This window comes from Spea bombifrons, chromosome 3, assembly GCF_027358695.1.
Source record: "Spea bombifrons isolate aSpeBom1 chromosome 3, aSpeBom1.2.pri, whole genome shotgun sequence".
Taxonomy (NCBI): Eukaryota; Metazoa; Chordata; class Amphibia; order Anura; family Pelobatidae; genus Spea; species Spea bombifrons.
The window spans coordinates 71,081,479-71,100,115 of NC_071089.1; positions in this window are offsets into that span (position 1 = coordinate 71,081,479).

The following is an 18,637-nucleotide window of genomic DNA, read 5'->3' on the forward strand; positions in this document are numbered from 1 at the left end:
GTGCATTTTTCAGAAGGGCGGGAAATGCTTTACTTAATGCAGTAAGGTGGAGGAGAAGAGATGAATACAGGGTGACCTTGGACAAAGGACTCTCAGTACCCCAAAAGAGCAATGGGGGGAGAAGAGAAAAGGAAAGCTGCAGTTGTACTGAAAAGGGGAACATCCAGTGCCAAAGCAGGGCAAATAGTCCAGCGCAAACAAAACATTCTGTAAAAGATGCAAGAAGGAATGTGAGAAAACGGCACAAAATCAGTGCAAACAGCAGTGCCCCTGAGAAGAAAATACATAGATATGAGGAGCCAAATAGATCAGGAGAAGATTGTCTAAGTGTGAAGAGCTCTAGAGACTCCCTCCCCATTTCACTGTCCAGCCTTAGGTTTCAGTTTGAGCTAGGACAGGGGGCATTTGGGAAAGTCATGTTGGCTTCATTCACTGGAAATGATTCCATGGTAGCAGTTAAAATGGTTAGCAAGAAAGCCACAAAGCATATATTACCAGAGAAGAGGACATTGGAGTTGGCTAGGAACAGCCCGTTTCTCTGCCATGGGTACGCTGCCTTCCAGACAGAAACCCGTGTCTTCTTTATCATGGAATACATGCCTGCAGGGAGCCTTGAACAGTACATGCGCAGAGTGGGCTGCATGAAGGAGAGAACAGCAAGGTTTTATTCAGCAGAAATAGCCTGTGGCCTCCAATACCTTCATTCCCGCGGCATTATCCATAGGGACCTGAAACCAGACAACATCTTACTTGATGGTAGAGGGCATGCCAAAATAAGTGATTTTGGCCTTGTCGCAGAAGATATTTTTGGAGCCACACTGACAACGGGACGCCGTGGGACTTTCTTGTACATGGCCCCAGAGATACATTTGGGCAAGGGATATGGAGCTGCTGTGGACTGGTGGTCCTTCGGAGTGATGCTGTTCCGCATGCTCAATGAGGGACTATTTCCTTTCTATTGTGGAAACTGTAAGAAAGCTACGGCCCGTTCAATTATTCACGATGACCCTCATTACCACCAAGGGTTGAGCAAACGAGCTGTGGCCATCTTGAAAGAACTCCTGAAAAAGGATCCTGAGCATCGTCTTGGAAATACAGGTGACATCAGGCAGCACCCATTCTTTCAACACATCAAGTGGGGAGATTTAGAAAAGTGCAAGATAGCCCCTCCATGGCACTGGACTTTAAGATCAAAGCACAATCGGAAATCTCTCCAGCGCATGCCACCATGTCTGGAGGTCACCCAGAAATGCCCTCATCTTTGCAACAACCAGTTCTTGTTTGGGCTTTCCTTTGTCAGTCCAGATTGGATGATCTCTCTCAAGTGAACAGATCACATTTAACAGACATGCTCAGACGACAGATTCTTCACATATGCTTAGACAATAAACAAAAATTCATTCGATCCTTGAGCCTAGTGGTTTGCTTTACCAAATATTTGGTTAGGGCTGCAACTAACGATTATTTTCATAATCGATTAGTTGGCCGATTATTTTTTCGATTAATCGATTAATCGGATAAAAAAAATTACATTTTTCATTTATTTTAAATTATTTAATAAAGTAACATAGGATGTTAAAAACAAACGGCAGAATAATTTTTTTTTCTTGTGTTTATTTCCCCAACCTGCCCCCCAGTTATGCATATTTGAGCCCAGGCTTGCCACACTGCCCTCCCAGACATGCCACACTGCCCTCCCCACATATGCCTTATACCCCCAGATATGTCACTCCGTCCTAGTCAGGTATGCCGGATACCCCCCTGATATGCCATAGTGCACTCATAGATTTGCAGACTCGTTCACAGACACAATACTTTTATAAATAAATACAGGATTAATCTTCACTGCCCCCAGGCTTTAGATTCCCCTCAGTTTGCCCCCCTTTACCTCTAACTGCACCTTAAGTTAACCTTATTAAATTAATTAAATTAACCCTCAGTCCTCAGCATTAAATTAACCCTGAAGACCCCATCAACCACAACTACCCCTAAATTAACTATAACTGCCCCTAAATTAACCCTAAACACCCCATCAATCACCACTGCCCCTAAATTAACCCTAAACACCCCATCAATCACCACTGCCCCTAAATTAACCCTAAACACCCCATTAACTATAACTGCCCCTAAATTAACCCTAAACACCCCATTAACTATAACTGCCCCTAAGTTAACCCTAAACACCCCATTAACTATAACTGCCCCTAAGTTAACCCTAAACACCCCATTAACAATAACTGCCCCTAGGTTAACCCTAAACACCCCATTAACAATAACTGCCCCTAGGTTAACCCTAAACACCCCATTAACAATAACTGCCACTACGTTAACCCTAAACACCCCATTAACTATAACTGCCCCTAAGTTAACCCTAAAAACCCCATTAACTATAACAGCCCCTAAGTTAACCCTAAACACCCCATTAACTATACCTGCCCCTAAGTTAACCCTAAACACCCCATTAACTATAACTGCCCCTAAGTTAACCCTAAACACCCCATCAACTATACCTGCCCCTAAGTTAACACTAAACACCCCATTAACTATAACTGCCTCTAAGTTAACCCTAAACACCCCATTAACTATAACTGCCCCTAAGTTAACCCTAAACACCCCATCAACTATACCTGCCCCTAAGTTAACACTAAACACCCCATTAACTATAACTGCCCCTAAGTTAACCCTAAACACCCCATTAACTTTAACAGCCCCTAAGTTAACCCTAAACATCCCATTAACTATACCTGCCCCTAAGTTAACCCTAAACACCCCATTAACCATAACTGCCCTTAAGTTAACCCTAAACACCCCATTAACTATACCTGCCCCTAAGTTAACACTAAACACCCCATTAACTATAACTGCCCCTAAGTTAACCCTAAACACCCCATTAACTATAACTGCCCCTAAATTAACCCCCACCTCGCCTAACTTTCAGCAGCCCAAATATTAATTTTATACTCAGTTAGATGAGTGTCACAGCCATGGCGATGCTAAGGAAATGGGCGGAGCCAATCGGCCGTTTGGCTCCGCCCCTTTCTTCCTCCCTGTGCCTCCCTGCAGTCACTGCCAATTGGCCCCGCCCCTTTCTTTCTCTAGCAGCGATTGCAGGGAGGGACTGGAAAAAGGAAGTGGGCGGGCCAATCGGCAGTGACTGCAGGGAGGAACTGTAAGTAGCAACTGCTGCTGTGACTCCTGTGAGTCACACTAAACGGATTATAACACGGAGGGTATTTTTCAGAGCATTTGCTCTGAAAAAACCCTCATTTTATAATCGATAAAAATCGATTCAACTAATCGATAATAAAATTCGTTGCCAACGAATTTCATTATCGATTATCATCGATTTTATCGATTAGTTGTTGCAGCCCTATATTTGGTTTTCATAACAAGTGTACTTAGTTCAATTTGCAAAGCATTTATAATCCCCATGTTATATAGGTTTTAGAATATGTAATGGCCAGCTACTAGACCCTTGTGACTTAGGGTACCTGCGATGTAAATAAAGCTTTGACCTAAGTTTAAATATACAATTTTGTAAAAATATATGGAATGGAACTTAAGATGATCTGTGTATTCCAGGATAAACACAATCCTTCAACAAATTGATGGTGTACATAAGTCATAGAAATAAGAGGAACAAATGCCAATAGAAAAGGGCTGAATCTGTGGGGAGCCTGAAGGGCCCATAATTGGGGGGAAAAACTAATTGGTCAAATCAAGCGTGAGAAATGAGAAGTTAATCAGTTTAAAGTAATTTCAGCCTTGACTGAATGAGTCATCTAAAAGTTTCAGTGAAAGTGGATTGCGTGTTAAATGTATGCTCAGGACAGTTTTAATATTGATTCACCCCCCCCCCCCACACACACACACACACACACACACTTCCTAGCATGCAATTTGGCCCCAAACCCAACCCAAGCCAACAACCAAACGTACTTGCCATACTGACTCTGCAGTCTAGGAGGAGACCGTCAGAGTCAGTGTAGTCTTTCCTCCTGCTGACCCTAGCGCGAGTCCGCGTAAGACGTCCCCACACTACATGTGCAGGACAGGAGAGGAGCATAGTAAATCAATGGCACGATCCTGGCGTGTAACCCAAAACAGACGTGTGAGTCACGATCAGTGCCAACCTTAGGTGTTCAGGCACTTAGGTGTTCTGTTCCCCTCCTTCACTGTACCACACTTCTCTTCCCCTCATGTGGTTCAGGTTTAGATCAAATAAACACATGGAAACACAGCCTTGCAGGCATAGATCAACTGTAAACCACATGCAAACTCAGCATTGAAGATATAGGTCAAATAAACAATGTAGGAAAACCCTAAGTTGCAGTCATGGATCAGAGGTCGCACACCCCAAATGACAGCCCTGGCACCCAGATTGCACAAATAGAACTTGCCCAGCACCCATATTGCATACATATGACTTGCCCAGGTTGTATAAATAAGGACTGGTCCCAGGACCAGATTCTCTTTGATTTTCCCCTCCCCATTCTCTCATTTCCTATGCAAATTGAAAAGACTAGCTTGCTGTACATGCAGGAACCTCTTTTTAGCAGGGCTGCACCCCTTATTTAAAATACAGCAGTTTGTAAAACCAACTAGAACACACGGAAAGGGTCCTTGAAGCACACAGGTATGTGTTATACATTATGATCGCCAGCTTCTATTTGTGCACATTATTTCTATTCTTCCTGTACCATTGTTATTTTAATCTTGAAAGTGGCATTTGCGGCATCATCCATGCGTGTTTGGAAAGTCCAGGCAGTCCTGGCAATACACACTTATTTTCAGGATGGGCCGCATCATTTGTGTGAATTAGGTGGCCGGCAGCACATGGAATGCACCAATAGTCATCTTCAAGTGACATTTTAACACAGCCAGGGAGAGTTTCCTCTATGCAGAAAAACTAACAAGAACAATGTCAAGAAGCCGCAATAACTGACATTCAGCTGCTATATTATTTATTCATATTTCTATGCTTACATTGGCTCACACAAGTTGGAGCCAGTGTTTAGGGTTGCCTAGTGGGTCAACAAAGTAGGCAAATACATATGAAAAATAAATGTCCATAGTCATCTTTAAGCACATTGATAAGGGACTGCTGTCCTTGGCTGAAGTAATGTACGGAACCCCACAGCCGCACTGATTCGAAACCAAGTCTAGCACACTGATGACGATGCAAACTGCTTAGGTATGTGCCCATTGCTAAGACATGCACTATCCCATATGAGCAGTACTGATATGAAAGGACTGCAGAGGCTCACCCACTATACCATTCACATTAATAACAGCCCTAGAATAACACCTTTAAGACCACTTTACATTATATGATAAATAGCATTTCATCCTTAATCAAAAACACATCAAGACTCAGGGACATTTTGTTGGATGGTCAACAAAATTCCTCCCCATCTGATATAGGTATGCAATGAAATGAGGAGCTTATAACCTTTTACTGTAACCACAGAAAAAAAAAATGTAATGGTTTGCTACACAGAAAGTTGGGATACATATAAAATTTTACTTTGGCATCAAACTATAATATCTCCGGTAAAACCTATACAAAGCACACATTGCTTACAATTAAAAACATTTTTTTTTCCAAAAAAATCAACACCTAAATTAGAAAAGTGAGGTTTTAAATAGCACTGGCGTACATCTAAACAAAACTGCCTTTGCCTGATCTATGCATTATGACATCATAAAGGCCAGTGACATCACTGTTTATAGTTCCAGGCCACTCCCCCACGCCTCAGTGCAGTTCAGCGCTTCACACTTACAAGGTGCTTTTGATAGCAAGTTAAAAGTGTTATAGCCAGTTTTGTGAAATAGCAAGATGGAAAATAGTGGGAACCCACCACAAGCTATGGAAGAATGTAGCTTCTTCTGTTTGCCAAGGTGGAGAACACAGAAACGCCGCCCAAGCACAATCTGTGCATTTTTCAGAAGGGCGGGAAATGCTTTACTTAATGCAGTAAGGTGGAGGAGAAGAGATGAATACAGGGTGACCTTGGACAAAGGACTCTCAGTACCCCAAAAGAGCAATGGGGGGAGAAGAGAAAAGGAAAGCTGCAGTTGTACTGAAAAGGGGAACATCCAGTGCCAAAGCAGGGCAAATAGTCCAGCGCAAACAAAACATTCTGTAAAAGATGCAAGAAGGAATGTGAGAAAACGGCACAAAATCAGTGCAAACAGCAGTGCCCCTGAGAAGAAAATACATAGATATGAGGAGCCAAATAGATCAGGAGAAGATTGTCTAAGTGTGAAGAGCTCTAGAGACTCCCTCCCCATTTCACTGTCCAGCCTTAGGTTTCAGTTTGAGCTAGGACAGGGGGCATTTGGGAAAGTCATGTTGGCTTCATTCACTGGAAATGATTCCATGGTAGCAGTTAAAATGGTTAGCAAGAAAGCCACAAAGCATATATTACCAGAGAAGAGGACATTGGAGTTGGCTAGGAACAGCCCGTTTCTCTGCCATGGGTACGCTGCCTTCCAGACAGAAACCCGTGTCTTCTTTATCATGGAATACATGCCTGCAGGGAGCCTTGAACAGTACATGCGCAGAGTGGGCTGCATGAAGGAGAGAACAGCAAGGTTTTATTCAGCAGAAATAGCCTGTGGCCTCCAATACCTTCATTCCCGCGGCATTATCCATAGGGACCTGAAACCAGACAACATCTTACTTGATGGTAGAGGGCATGCCAAAATAAGTGATTTTGGCCTTGTCGCAGAAGATATTTTTGGAGCCACACTGACAACGGGACGCCGTGGGACTTTCTTGTACATGGCCCCAGAGATACATTTGGGCAAGGGATATGGAGCTGCTGTGGACTGGTGGTCCTTCGGAGTGATGCTGTTCCGCATGCTCAATGAGGGACTATTTCCTTTCTATTGTGGAAACTGTAAGAAAGCTACGGCCCGTTCAATTATTCACGATGACCCTCATTACCACCAAGGGTTGAGCAAACGAGCTGTGGCCATCTTGAAAGAACTCCTGAAAAAGGATCCTGAGCATCGTCTTGGAAATACAGGTGACATCAGGCAGCACCCATTCTTTCAACACATCAAGTGGGGAGATTTAGAAAAGTGCAAGATAGCCCCTCCATGGCACTGGACTTTAAGATCAAAGCACAATCGGAAATCTCTCCAGCGCATGCCACCATGTCTGGAGGTCACCCAGAAATGCCCTCATCTTTGCAACAACCAGTTCTTGTTTGGGCTTTCCTTTGTCAGTCCAGATTGGATGATCTCTCTCAAGTGAACAGATCACATTTAACAGACATGCTCAGACGACAGATTCTTCACATATGCTTAGACAATAAACAAAAATTCATTCGATCCTTGAGCCTAGTGGTTTGCTTTACCAAATATTTGGTTAGGGCTGCAACTAACGATTATTTTCATAATCGATTAGTTGGCTGATTATTTTTTCGATTAATCGGATAAAAAAAATTACATTTTTCATTTATTTTAAATTATTTAATAAAGTAACATAGGATGTTAAAAACAAATGGCAGAATATTTTTTTTTTCTTGTGTTTATTTCCCCAACCTGCCCCCCAGTTATGCATATTTGAGCCCAGGCTTGCCACACTGCCCTCCCAGACATGCCACACTGCCCTCCCCACATATGCCTTATACCCCCAGATATGTCACTCCGTCCTAGTCAGGTATGCCGGATACCCCCCTGATATGCCATAGTGCACTCATAGATTTGCAGACTCGTTCACAGACACAATACTTTTATAAATAAATACAGGATTAATCTTCACTGCCCCCAGGCTTTAGATTCCCCTCAGTTTGCCCCCCTTTACCTCTAACTGCACCTTAAGTTAACCTTATTAAATTAATTAAATTAACCCTCAGTCCTCAGCATTAAATTAACCCTGAAGACCCCATCAACCACAACTACCCCTAAATTAACTATAACTGCCCCTAAATTAACCCTAAACACCCCATCAATCACCACTGCCCCTAAATTAACCCTAAACACCCCATCAATCACCACTGCCCCTAAATTAACCCTAAACACCCCATTAACTATAACTGCCCCTAAATTAACCCTAAACACCCCATTAACTATAACTGCCCCTAAGTTAACCCTAAACACCCCATTAACTATAACTGCCCCTAAGTTAACCCTAAACACCCCATTAACAATAACTGCCCCTAGGTTAACCCTAAACACCCCATTAACAATAACTGCCCCTAGGTTAACCCTAAACACCCCATTAACAATAACTGCCACTACGTTAACCCTAAACACCCCATTAACTATAACTGCCCCTAAGTTAACCCTAAAAACCCCATTAACTATAACAGCCCCTAAGTTAACCCTAAACACCCCATTAACTATACCTGCCCCTAAGTTAACCCTAAACACCCCATTAACTATAACTGCCCCTAAGTTAACCCTAAACACCCCATCAACTATACCTGCCCCTAAGTTAACACTAAACACCCCATTAACTATAACTGCCCCTAAGTTAACCCTAAACACCCCATCAACTATACCTGCCCCTAAGTTAACACTAAACACCCCATTAACTATAACTGCCCCTAAGTTAACCCTAAACACCCCATTAACTTTAACAGCCCCTAAGTTAACCCTAAACATCCCATTAACTATACCTGCCCCTAAGTTAACCCTAAACACCCCATTAACTATACCTGCTCCTAAGTTAACCCTAAACACCCCATTAACCATAACTGCCCTTAAGTTAACCCTAAACACCCCATTAACTATACCTGCCCCTAAGTTAACACTAAACACCCCATTAACTATAACTGCCCCTAAGTTAACCCTAAACACCCCATTAACTATAACTGCCCCTAAATTAACCCCCACCTCGCCTAACTTTCAGCAGCCCAAATATTAATTTTATACTCAGTTAGATGAGTGTCACAGCCATGGCGATGCTAAGGAAATGGGCGGAGCCAATCGGCCGTTTGGCTCCGCCCCTTTCTTCCTCCCTGTGCCTCCCTGCAGTCACTGCCAATTGGCCCCGCCCCTTTCTTTCTCTAGCAGCGATTGCAGGGAGGGACTGGAAAAAGGAAGTGGGCGGGCCAATCGGCAGTGACTGCAGGGAGGAACTGTAAGTAGCAACTGCTGCTGTGACTCCTGTGAGTCACACTAAACGGATTATAACACGGGGGGGTATTTTTCAGAGCATTTGCTCTGAAAAAACCCTCATTTTATAATCGATAAAAATCGATTCAACTAATCGATAATAAAATTCGTTGCCAACGAATTTCATTATCGATTATCATCGATTTTATCGATTAGTTGTTGCAGCCCTATATTTGGTTTTCATAACAAGTGTACTTAGTTCAATTTGCAAAGCATTTATAATCCCCATGTTATATAGGTTTTAGAATATGTAAGGGCCAGCTACTAGACCCTTGTGACTTAGGGTACCTGCGATGTAAATAAAGCTTTGACCTAAGTTTAAATATACAATTTTGTAAAAATATATGGAATGGAACTTAAGATGATCTGTGTATTCCAGGATAAACACAATCCTTCAACAAATTGATGGTGTACATAAGTCATAGAAATAAGAGGAACAAATGCCAATAGAAAAGGGCTGAATCTGTGGGGAGCCTGAAGGGCCCATAATTGGGGGGAAAAACTAATTGGTCAAATCAAGCGTGAGAAATGAGAAGTTAATCAGTTTAAAGTAATTTCAGCCTTGACTGAATGAGTCATCTAAAAGTTTCAGTGAAAGTGGATTGCGTGTTAAATGTATGCTCAGGACAGTTTTAATATTGATTCACCCCCCCCCCACACACACACACACACACACACACACACACTTCCTAGCATGCAATTTGGCCCCAAACCCAACCCAAGCCAACAACCAAACGTACTTGCCATACTGACTCTGCAGTCTAGGAGGAGACCGTCAGAGTCAGTGTAGTCTTTCCTCCTGCTGACCCTAGCGCGAGTCCGCGTAAGACGTCCCCACACTACATGTGCAGGACAGGAGAGGAGCATAGTAAATCAATGGCACGATCCTGGCGTGTAACCCAAAACAGACGTGTGAGTCACGATCAGTGCCAACCTTAGGTGTTCAGGCACTTAGGTGTTCTGTTCCCCTCCTTCACTGTACCACACTTCTCTTCCCCTCATGTGGTTCAGGTTTAGATCAAATAAACACATGGAAACACAGCCTTGCAGGCATAGATCAACTGTAAACCACATGCAAACTCAGCATTGAAGATATAGGTCAAATAAACAATGTAGGAAAACCCTAAGTTGCAGTCATGGATCAGAGGTCGCACACCCCAAATGACAGCCCTGGCACCCAGATTGCACAAATAGAACTTGCCCAGCACCCATATTGCATACATATGACTTGCCCAGGTTGTATAAATAAGGACTGGTCCCAGGACCAGATTCTCTTTGATTTTCCCCTCCCCATTCTCTCATTTCCTATGCAAATTGAAAAGACTAGCTTGCTGTACATGCAGGAACCTCTTTTTAGCAGGGCTGCACCCCTTATTTAAAATACAGCAGTTTGTAAAACCAACTAGAACACACGGAAAGGGTCCTTGAAGCACACAGGTATGTGTTATACATTATGATAGCCAGCTTCTATTTGTGCACATTATTTCTATTCTTCCTGTACCATTGTTATTTTAATCTTGAAAGTGGCATTTGCGGCATCATCCATGCGTGTTTGGAAAGTCCAGGCAGTCCTGGCAATACACACTTATTTTCAGGATGGGCCGCATCATTTGTGTGAATTAGGTGGCCGGCAGCACATGGAATGCACCAATAGTCATCTTCAAGTGACATTTTAACACAGCCAGGGAGAGTTTCCTCTATGCAGAAAAACTAACAAGAACAATGTCAAGAAGCCGCAATAACTGACATTCAGCTGCTATATTATTTATTCATATTTCTATGCTTACATTGGCTCACACAAGTTGGAGCCAGTGTTTAGGGTTGCCTAGTGGGTCAACAAAGTAGGCAAATACATATGAAAAATAAATGTCCATAGTCATCTTTAAGCACATTGATAAGGGACTGCTGTCCTTGGCTGAAGTAATGTACGGAACCCCACAGCCGCACTGATTCGAAACCAAGTCTAGCACACTGATGACGATGCAAACTGCTTAGGTATGTGCCCATTGCTAAGACATGCACTATCCCATATGAGCAGTACTGATATGAAAGGACTGCAGAGGCTCACCCACTATACCATTCACATTAATAACAGCCCTAGAATAACACCTTTAAGACCACTTTACATTATATGATAAATAGCATTTCATCCTTAATCAAAAACACATCAAGACTCAGGGACATTTTGTTGGATGGTCAACAAAATTCCTCCCCATCTGATATAGGTATGCAATGAAATGAGGAGCTTATAACCTTTTACTGTAACCACAGAAAAAAAAAATGTAATGGTTTGCTACACAGAAAGTTGGGATACATATAAAATTTTACTTTGGCATCAAACTATAATATCTCCGGTAAAACCTATACAAAGCACACATTGCTTACAATTAAAAACATTTTTTTTTCCAAAAAAATCAACACCTAAATTAGAAAAGTGAGGTTTTAAATAGCACTGGCGTACATCTAAACAAAACTGCCTTTGCCTGATCTATGCATTATGACATCATAAAGGCCAGTGACATCACTGTTTATAGTTCCAGGCCACTCCCCCACGCCTCAGTGCAGTTCAGCGCTTCACACTTACAAGGTGCTTTTGATAGCAAGTTAAAAGTGTTATAGCCAGTTTTGTGAAATAGCAAGATGGAAAATAGTGGGAACCCACCACAAGCTATGGAAGAATGTAGCTTCTTCTGTTTGCCAAGGTGGAGAACACAGAAACGCCGCCCAAGCACAATCTGTGCATTTTTCAGAAGGGCGGGAAATGCTTTACTTAATGCAGTAAGGTGGAGGAGAAGAGATGAATACAGGGTGACCTTGGACAAAGGACTCTCAGTACCCCAAAAGAGCAATGGGGGGAGAAGAGAAAAGGAAAGCTGCAGTTGTACTGAAAAGGGGAACATCCAGTGCCAAAGCAGGGCAAATAGTCCAGCGCAAACAAAACATTCTGTAAAAGATGCAAGAAGGAATGTGAGAAAACGGCACAAAATCAGTGCAAACAGCAGTGCCCCTGAGAAGAAAATACATAGATATGAGGAGCCAAATAGATCAGGAGAAGATTGTCTAAGTGTGAAGAGCTCTAGAGACTCCCTCCCCATTTCACTGTCCAGCCTTAGGTTTCAGTTTGAGCTAGGACAGGGGGCATTTGGGAAAGTCATGTTGGCTTCATTCACTGGAAATGATTCCATGGTAGCAGTTAAAATGGTTAGCAAGAAAGCCACAAAGCATATATTACCAGAGAAGAGGACATTGGAGTTGGCTAGGAACAGCCCGTTTCTCTGCCATGGGTACGCTGCCTTCCAGACAGAAACCCGTGTCTTCTTTATCATGGAATACATGCCTGCAGGGAGCCTTGAACAGTACATGCGCAGAGTGGGCTGCATGAAGGAGAGAACAGCAAGGTTTTATTCAGCAGAAATAGCCTGTGGCCTCCAATACCTTCATTCCCGCGGCATTATCCATAGGGACCTGAAACCAGACAACATCTTACTTGATGGTAGAGGGCATGCCAAAATAAGTGATTTTGGCCTTGTCGCAGAAGATATTTTTGGAGCCACACTGACAACGGGACGCCGTGGGACTTTCTTGTACATGGCCCCAGAGATACATTTGGGCAAGGGATATGGAGCTGCTGTGGACTGGTGGTCCTTCGGAGTGATGCTGTTCCGCATGCTCAATGAGGGACTATTTCCTTTCTATTGTGGAAACTGTAAGAAAGCTACGGCCCGTTCAATTATTCACGATGACCCTCATTACCACCAAGGGTTGAGCAAACGAGCTGTGGCCATCTTGAAAGAACTCCTGAAAAAGGATCCTGAGCATCGTCTTGGAAATACAGGTGACATCAGGCAGCACCCATTCTTTCAACACATCAAGTGGGGAGATTTAGAAAAGTGCAAGATAGCCCCTCCATGGCACTGGACTTTAAGATCAAAGCACAATCGGAAATCTCTCCAGCGCATGCCACCATGTCTGGAGGTCACCCAGAAATGCCCTCATCTTTGCAACAACCAGTTCTTGTTTGGGCTTTCCTTTGTCAGTCCAGATTGGATGATCTCTCTCAAGTGAACAGATCACATTTAACAGACATGCTCAGACGACAGATTCTTCACATATGCTTAGACAATAAACAAAAATTCATTCGATCCTTGAGCCTAGTGGTTTGCTTTACCAAATATTTGGTTAGGGCTGCAACTAACGATTATTTTCATAATCGATTAGTTGGCTGATTATTTTTTCGATTAATCGATTAATCGGATAAAAAAAATTACATTTTTCATTTATTTTAAATTATTTAATAAAGTAACATAGGATGTTAAAAACAAACGGCAGAATATTTTTTTTTTCTTGTGTTTATTTCCCCAACCTGCCCCCCAGTTATGCATATTTGAGCCCAGGCTTGCCACACTGCCCTCCCAGACATGCCACACTGCCCTCCCCACATATGCCTTATACCCCCAGATATGTCACTCCGTCCTAGTCAGGTATGCCGGATACCCCCCTGATATGCCATAGTGCACTCATAGATTTGCAGACTCGTTCACAGACACAATACTTTTATAAATAAATACAGGATTAATCTTCACTGCCCCCAGGCTTTAGATTCCCCTCAGTTTGCCCCCCTTTACCTCTAACTGCACCTTAAGTTAACCTTATTAAATTAATTAAATTAACCCTCAGTCCTCAGCATTAAATTAACCCTGAAGACCCCATCAACCACAACTACCCCTAAATTAACTATAACTGCCCCTAAATTAACCCTAAACACCCCATCAATCACCACTGCCCCTAAATTAACCCTAAACACCCCATCAATCACCACTGCCCCTAAATTAACCCTAAACACCCCATTAACTATAACTGCCCCTAAATTAACCCTAAACACCCCATTAACTATAACTGCCCCTAAGTTAACCCTAAACACCCCATTAACTATAACTGCCCCTAAGTTAACCCTAAACACCCCATTAACAATAACTGCCCCTAGGTTAACCCTAAACACCCCATTAACAATAACTGCCCCTAGGTTAACCCTAAACACCCCATTAACAATAACTGCCACTACGTTAACCCTAAACACCCCATTAACTATAACTGCCCCTAAGTTAACCCTAAAAACCCCATTAACTATAACAGCCCCTAAGTTAACCCTAAACACCCCATTAACTATACCTGCCCCTAAGTTAACCCTAAACACCCCATTAACTATAACTGCCCCTAAGTTAACCCTAAACACCCCATCAACTATACCTGCCCCTAAGTTAACACTAAACACCCCATTAACTATAACTGCCCCTAAGTTAACCCTAAACACCCCATCAACTATACCTGCCCCTAAGTTAACACTAAACACCCCATTAACTATAACTGCCCCTAAGTTAACCCTAAACACCCCATTAACTTTAACAGCCCCTAAGTTAACCCTAAACATCCCATTAACTATACCTGCCCCTAAGTTAACCCTAAACACCCCATTAACTATACCTGCTCCTAAGTTAACCCTAAACACCCCATTAACCATAACTGCCCTTAAGTTAACCCTAAACACCCCATTAACTATACCTGCCCCTAAGTTAACACTAAACACCCCATTAACTATAACTGCCCCTAAGTTAACCCTAAACACCCCATTAACTATAACTGCCCCTAAATTAACCCCCACCTCGCCTAACTTTCAGCAGCCCAAATATTAATTTTATACTCAGTTAGATGAGTGTCACAGCCATGGCGATGCTAAGGAAATGGGCGGAGCCAATCGGCCGTTTGGCTCCGCCCCTTTCTTCCTCCCTGTGCCTCCCTGCAGTCACTGCCAATTGGCCCCGCCCCTTTCTTTCTCTAGCAGCGATTGCAGGGAGGGACTGGAAAAAGGAAGTGGGCGGGCCAATCGGCAGTGACTGCAGGGAGGAACTGTAAGTAGCAACTGCTGCTGTGACTCCTGTGAGTCACACTAAACGGATTATAACACGGGGGGGTATTTTTCAGAGCATTTGCTCTGAAAAAACCCTCATTTTATAATCGATAAAAATCGATTCAACTAATCGATAATAAAATTCGTTGCCAACGAATTTCATTATCGATTATCATCGATTTTATCGATTAGTTGTTGCAGCCCTATATTTGGTTTTCATAACAAGTGTACTTAGTTCAATTTGCAAAGCATTTATAATCCCCATGTTATATAGGTTTTAGAATATGTAAGGGCCAGCTACTAGACCCTTGTGACTTAGGGTACCTGCGATGTAAATAAAGCTTTGACCTAAGTTTAAATATACAATTTTGTAAAAATATATGGAATGGAACTTAAGATGATCTGTGTATTCCAGGATAAACACAATCCTTCAACAAATTGATGGTGTACATAAGTCATAGAAATAAGAGGAACAAATGCCAATAGAAAAGGGCTGAATCTGTGGGGAGCCTGAAGGGCCCATAATTGGGGGGAAAAACTAATTGGTCAAATCAAGCGTGAGAAATGAGAAGTTAATCAGTTTAAAGTAATTTCAGCCTTGACTGAATGAGTCATCTAAAAGTTTCAGTGAAAGTGGATTGCGTGTTAAATGTATGCTCAGGACAGTTTTAATATTGATTCACCCCCCCCCCACACACACACACACACACACACACACACTTCCTAGCATGCAATTTGGCCCCAAACCCAACCCAAGCCAACAACCAAACGTACTTGCCATACTGACTCTGCAGTCTAGGAGGAGACCGTCAGAGTCAGTGTAGTCTTTCCTCCTGCTGACCCTAGCGCGAGTCCGCGTAAGACGTCCCCACACTACATGTGCAGGACAGGAGAGGAGCATAGTAAATCAATGGCACGATCCTGGCGTGTAACCCAAAACAGACGTGTGAGTCACGATCAGTGCCAACCTTAGGTGTTCAGGCACTTAGGTGTTCTGTTCCCCTCCTTCACTGTACCACACTTCTCTTCCCCTCATGTGGTTCAGGTTTAGATCAAATAAACACATGGAAACACAGCCTTGCAGGCATAGATCAACTGTAAACCACATGCAAACTCAGCATTGAAGATATAGGTCAAATAAACAATGTAGGAAAACCCTAAGTTGCAGTCATGGATCAGAGGTCGCACACCCCAAATGACAGCCCTGGCACCCAGATTGCACAAATAGAACTTGCCCAGCACCCATATTGCATACATATGACTTGCCCAGGTTGTATAAATAAGGACTGGTCCCAGGACCAGATTCTCTTTGATTTTCCCCTCCCCATTCTCTCATTTCCTATGCAAATTGAAAAGACTAGCTTGCTGTACATGCAGGAACCTCTTTTTAGCAGGGCTGCACCCCTTATTTAAAATACAGCAGTTTGTAAAACCAACTAGAACACACGGAAAGGGTCCTTGAAGCACACAGGTATGTGTTATACATTATGATCGCCAGCTTCTATTTGTGCACATTATTTCTATTCTTCCTGTACCATTGTTATTTTAATCTTGAAAGTGGCATTTGCGGCATCATCCATGCGTGTTTGGAAAGTCCAGGCAGTCCTGGCAATACACACTTATTTTCAGGATGGGCCGCATCATTTGTGTGAATTAGGTGGCCGGCAGCACATGGAATGCACCAATAGTCATCTTCAAGTGACATTTTAACACAGCCAGGGAGAGTTTCCTCTATGCAGAAAAACTAACAAGAACAATGTCAAGAAGCCGCAATAACTGACATTCAGCTGCTATATTATTTATTCATATTTCTATGCTTACATTGGCTCACACAAGTTGGAGCCAGTGTTTAGGGTTGCCTAGTGGGTCAACAAAGTAGGCAAATACATATGAAAAATAAATGTCCATAGTCATCTTTAAGCACATTGATAAGGGACTGCTGTCCTTGGCTGAAGTAATGTACGGAACCCCACAGCCGCACTGATTCGAAACCAAGTCTAGCACACTGATGACGATGCAAACTGCTTAGGTATGTGCCCATTGCTAAGACATGCACTATCCCATATGAGCAGTACTGATATGAAAGGACTGCAGAGGCTCACCCACTATACCATTCACATTAATAACAGCCCTAGAATAACACCTTTAAGACCACTTTACATTATATGATAAATAGCATTTCATCCTTAATCAAAAACACATCAAGACTCAGGGACATTTTGTTGGATGGTCAACAAAATTCCTCCCCATCTGATATAGGTATGCAATGAAATGAGGAGCTTATAACCTTTTACTGTAACCACAGAAAAAAAAAATGTAATGGTTTGCTACACAGAAAGTTGGGATACATATAAAATTTTACTTTGGCATCAAACTATAATATCTCCGGTAAAACCTATACAAAGCACACATTGCTTACAATTAAAAACATTTTTTTTTCCAAAAAAATCAACACCTAAATTAGAAAAGTGAGGTTTTAAATAGCACTGGCGTACATCTAAACAAAACTGCCTTTGCCTGATCTATGCATTATGACATCATAAAGGCCAGTGACATCACTGTTTATAGTTCCAGGCCACTCCCCCACGCCTCAGTGCAGTTCAGCGCTTCACACTTACAAGGTGCTTTTGATAGCAAGTTAAAAGTGTTATAGCCAGTTTTGTGAAATAGCAAGATGGAAAATAGTGGGAACCCACCACAAGCTATGGAAGAATGTAGCTTCTTCTGTTTGCCAAGGTGGAGAACACAGAAACGCCGCCCAAGCACAATCTGTGCATTTTTCAGAAGGGCGGGAAATGCTTTACTTAATGCAGTAAGGTGGAGGAGAAGAGATGAATACAGGGTGACCTTGGACAAAGGACTCTCAGTACCCCAAAAGAGCAATGGGGGGAGAAGAGAAAAGGAAAGCTGCAGTTGTACTGAAAAGGGGAACATCCAGTGCCAAAGCAGGGCAAATAGTCCAGCGCAAACAAAACATTCTGTAAAAGATGCAAGAAGGAATGTGAGAAAACGGCACAAAATCAGTGCAAACAGCAGTGCCCCTGAGAAGAAAATACATAGATATGAGGAGCCAAATAGATCAGGAGAAGATTGTCTAAGTGTGAAGAGCTCTAGAGACTCCCTCCCCATTTCACTGTCCAGCCTTAGGTTTCAGTTTGAGCTAGGACAGGGGGCATTTGGGAAAGTCATGTTGGCTTCATTCACTGGAAATGATTCCATGGTAGCAGTTAAAATGGTTAGCAAGAAAGCCACAAAGCATATATTACCAGAGAAGAGGACATTGGAGTTGGCTAGGAACAGCCCGTTTCTCTGCCATGGGTACGCTGCCTTCCAGACAGAAACCCGTGTCTTCTTTATCATGGAATACATGCCTGCAGGGAGCCTTGAACAGTACATGCGCAGAGTGGGCTGCATGAAGGAGAGAACAGCAAGGTTTTATTCAGCAGAAATAGCCTGTGGCCTCCAATACCTTCATTCCCGCGGCATTATCCATAGGGACCTGAAACCAGACAACATCTTACTTGATGGTAGAGGGCATGCCAAAATAAGTGATTTTGGCCTTGTCGCAGAAGATATTTTTGGAGCCACACTGACAACGGG